Source organism: Bombus flavifrons, unplaced genomic scaffold (assembly GCF_040668555.2).
Source record: "Bombus flavifrons isolate JBK064 unplaced genomic scaffold, iyBomFlav1_principal scaffold0084, whole genome shotgun sequence".
Taxonomy (NCBI): domain Eukaryota; kingdom Metazoa; phylum Arthropoda; class Insecta; order Hymenoptera; family Apidae; genus Bombus; species Bombus flavifrons.
The window spans coordinates 44,659-49,598 of NW_027184829.1; the positions used below are offsets into that span (position 1 = coordinate 44,659).

The 4,940-nt window shown below is 35.1% G+C and overlaps 1 long non-coding RNA gene across 1 annotated transcript; it reads right to left on the bottom strand.

Moving 5' to 3' along the window:
• Positions 1-1,328: 1,328 nt before the first annotated feature.
• LOC138189494 (uncharacterized) lies at positions 1,329-1,756 on the bottom strand. Its single transcript, XR_011176057.1, has 2 exons — positions 1,620-1,756; positions 1,329-1,526 (listed from the first exon to the last, which is right to left on the bottom strand). It is a non-coding gene; the product is annotated as an uncharacterized LOC138189494 (long non-coding RNA).
• Positions 1,757-4,940: the final 3,184 nt, after the last annotated feature.

Here is a 4,940-nt window from a genome sequence, read left to right on the forward strand (position 1 = left end):
ATTTAAAAAAAGAATGTTACTACTCACGGGTATAAAAAATACCCGCGGTCACTATGCTCGCAAAAAATTCTACGTAATACAACCAGTCACCCGTGCCGATTCGGACCTTTCATCCTACGACATGATTGGGTGACCGGAGGAACAGAAATGCATGCGACTCACCGTTCGAAGCGGAGAAACAGAGGACGTACCATGGATGCTGCGCCATCCCAGCGAATATCATCAGGGAGACTAACATCAGGCAGGAACCGTGTAAAGTCCAGTGGTGGAAATGGCGGTTGTTTAAGGGCGGGCGGGAGGGTGGGAGGGGGTGAGGAAGAAGCGAAACGTCGTTTCGACAATTTTCTTCTTTTTCCTATCGAACGTTTATTTAGAAAATACTGCTACTTCTTTTACACTTAAAAATTATTATTGAGTAATTGGAACAAGTTTGAGAAATATTATTTGGTTGAAAATTGTGAGATATTTCTCGATAGCGAACAAATGCTTTAATATCTTACATTTCTTAAAATTCAGTACGAACAATGAATGTTTGTAAGAATATAAACTTTTCATGTTAACGAAAGATGTACTTTATATAAAGCACGGATGTGATTATAATAAAATTAGATAGAGCTGTATTATAGTAAAGGAGTTACATCATACCTTAATTGTCGGTTCCAATGAAAGCCCTTTCGACGATGACTCGACTCTACTCGACTCTACTTTGTACGGGTGTGTCTACTTAAATCATATTAAAAATAAAAAAATTTGGAACATAAAGAATTGATATTATCATCGGCGACATTATAATAATATCAACAATGCCAAATACTTTGTCATTGACGTTAAAAATTAACAAATATATATGAAATATTGAAATCCAATCATGTATTTATCTTTATCTATATAAAATACCAATGTGTGCACATTTTTAAGTATCAGTTAGGAATTTTACGTTCAATTTCATTGATATGAAAATACATTATATATATGTATATAAGTAACAATTTGATAGAGTACTCAACTACTATGAATGCTTTAATAATTCTTAGTAAAATAGTTATTGCAATTAATTATCTATATATGGAATAGAAGTTCGTAATTTAAAATAAAAATATAAAAATAATTTAATTTTCTCCAGTAATATTTTTCACTTATATTATTATAATATTATGTTATAGACCCAGATATTAATTTACAAATCCTACATTTTTTTTATAAAATTATAATAGAAATTATTTATTTATAGTTAACGGGGATAATGATAATATCCATTGGAACAACAATTTATGCTGTATATGAAGATTTCTCCCATTTTTTGGATCCTAGCTATTTTTCTCCAGCAACCCTCTTAATCGTTGTTGGGATATTTGTTTTTATAATAGCTTTCCTGGGTTGTTGCGGAGCTCTTAGAGAGAGCACCTGTATGGTTCTTGTGGTGAGCATCCTAATATTTCTTTTTCTGTATTATGTGAAGGTATCGTATATTAAAATTTGATAAATTTTATATTATCTCTCTTTCTGTTTTATATATTTCGACTTTGCTGGAACAATTTTATCCGTTATTAAATTTATTTATCTAATACTAATTTGTTTATTTCTCATTTAATATGTAACAAATAATAAAAATATATTACTATAATTGCATAGTTCGCAGTATCGCTTTCATTAGTTCTTGTCTTGGAACTGATCGCTGGGATTGCAGCTTATGCTCTTCAAGATGGAATAAAAAATCTTCTTGCTGACAAAATTAATGCGACCATGCATCACTATGAAAAAAGTGACGAAGCTAGGAGTGCCATTGATTTTCTACAATCAAAAGTAATATTTCAATTTCTAGGATACATATACATATATAAAAACAACTAATTTATATGTCGGAGATGAAAGGACATCGGAGTCCTCCCTTTGGAACCCCGGGAAAATCCCTTAACACCGTAGTCTAGATTCTATCATAGGCGTAATTAAACAATTGTCGTCTTTCGATCCGATTGTATTTGTTCAAGATTTGTGATAATGAGCTTGGGCTCGAGGCGATAGCCAGTCGCCGAACGTAGCCGCGGTCAAGGGATGAACGTTTTGCCTAACAAAGGTATGAAGTAATTCTATAGCTCTCCTTAAAAGAAATATCTCTGGCGACACATGACAGTAAACATTCCAACGGTCTCTGTCCCGTGGCCACACGCAGTTCCTATTCTTCGAGAAAGATGATTGCCAGATGTCGATGTCTCTCCACAGTACGTGATCAGCTAGCCTGAGGGCCGTTATAAACACTAATATCTAGTTACCTAAAGTCCTTCGAACAGATAAACAGTCTTTGTCCCAACTACGGGAAGATAGGGGAGATCTATTTCTTTCAACGAACGGCGTCTCCCACTAGCAACTTTCCCTCGAGGGCGGCTAGCATCTTTTTCTAACCACCGATATGGAGATTGACCAATTAGCAGCAACGCCAATTTCCCTCACCTTCTAAACGAAGGCTATCCTCGACGAATCCAAGAATCTCGTGTCCTTAGACACACCCCATCATAGTTTTCCTCTGCAGCATACTCGCGAAGGAAAGTCATTCTCTGATGAGGTCGTATTAGCGAGTTACGTAACGTCTGCACGCTCGGTGGATATTCCACGTTTTAACAAAGAGTCCGACTTAGATTTTGTGAGCATGTTCATCCACCATCCCGTCGACCGCGGATTCGTTATTGAGCCTAGGATCATTGTCATTAGTTTCTCGAGTATCTAATTACCACGGTTCCTTGTCCAATCCTATAATAATCGTATCTGCACTAGTCAATGTCTTCTCTATTGCTTATCGACAATGCGTAAACCAAACGACGATTCGTTTCACGCCCCTAATCCTAATTGCAATGTAAACCCGACATATATATATATGTCGGAGAATGACCCATGCTAGGGCCAGGGGCGTTTGGTGAGCCTCCTTCGGAGTCGGCCATCATGACCTTATCCCGCGTACTTGAACTCGTATTCCGTGAGCAAGCACTCCAGACGCGACAATCAAAGACGGTGACTACACTCGCGATAATCGAATTGGTATCCCTATGTCCCTAACGAATCCGCGACCAACGGGATGCACTTACTCGGATCAGAAGGCGCGACTACCTTCGTAGGCGAGCTCTCCAGAATGAATGAATCTCGTCCCAATCATGCCACCGAGGGCAACTCTGATGCGGGTGTCTCCCAGGACACGAAATCATCGGGCTCGTCCAGGATAGCCCTCGTTCTCGAAGAGAGGGAAGTTGACGTCGCTGTCTATTGGTCAACTTGAGACAAAGACTACTTGTCCGTTAGAAGCATCTTAATTACCAAAAAACCCAGATTATATAGCCGGTCCTAGGCTAACTGGACTTGTGCTGTGTACGTGCCTCAATATCTAATATTACTTGTCCGAAGGAACCGTTAGCGTGTTTTACTGCCGGGTACCTCTATGGGTATCCTTTTAATGAGGATCATACTATCGCTCCATGCCTTTTTTTCTAAATCGCACGCCCGTCCCGTTGGCCGCGGCTACGTTCGGCGACGGATGGTCGCCTTGGGTCTAGGCTTTACTATCGCAAACCAAATACGACTATATCGAGTAACAGTACTTTATTTAATTACTTTCGTTACATGTTCATAGCTTTTTCCGAGGTTCCGGCGAGGGTTCCGGTGTCCTTTTCGTCTCCGACATATATATAAGTAAATATAAGCATATATATATACACACATATATATCTACAGCTACAGTTTTATAGAAACGTAATAATAAATGAAATTAGATATCTACTATTAGGTATTTAATTTCTAAAAGAAACTGACGAAAATAACGTTATAACGTTATACGTTATATGGTATAACGTCATAACGTATTACGTTATATAGTAAAACGTTATATGGTAAAACGTTATAACGTATAACGTTATATAGTATAACGTTATATGGTATAACGTTATAACGTAATACGTTATATAGTATAACGTTATATGGTATAACGTTATAACGTATTACGTTATATAGTATAACGTTATATGGCATTACGTTATAACGTATTACGTTATATAGTATAACGTTATAACGTAATACGTTATATAGTATAACGTCATAACGTATTACGTTATATAGTATAACGTTATATGGTATAACGTTATAACGTAATACGTTATATAGAATAACGTCATAACGTATTACGTTATATAGTAAAACGTTATATGGTAAAACGTTATAACGTATAACGTTATATAGTATAACGTTATATGGTATAACGTTATAACGTATTACGTTATATAGTATAACGTTATATGGTATAACGTTATAACGTATTACGTTATATAGTATAACGTTATATGGTATAACGTTATAACGTAATACGTTATATAGTATAACGTTATATGGTATTACGTTATAACGTATTACGTTATATAGTATAACGTTATATGGCATTACGTTATAACGTATTACGTTATATAGTATAACGTTATAACGTAATACGTTATATAGTATAACGTCATAACGTATTACGTTATATAGTATAACGTTATATGGTATAACGTTATAACGTATTACGTTATATAGTATAACGTTATATGGCATTACGTTATAACGTATTACGTTATATAGTATAACGTTATAACGTAATACGTTATATAGTATAACGTCATAACGTATTACGTTATATAGTATAACGTTATATGGTATAACGTTATAACGTAATACGTTATATAGAATAACGTCATAACGTATTACGTTATATAGTAAAACGTTATATGGTAAAACGTTATAACGTATAACGTTATATAGTATAACGTTATATGGTATAACGTTATAACGTATTACGTTATATAGTATAACGTTATATGGTATAACGTTATAACGTATTACGTTATATAGTATAACGTTATATGGTATAACGTTATAACGTAATATGTTATATAGTATAACGTCATAACGTATTACGTTATATAGTA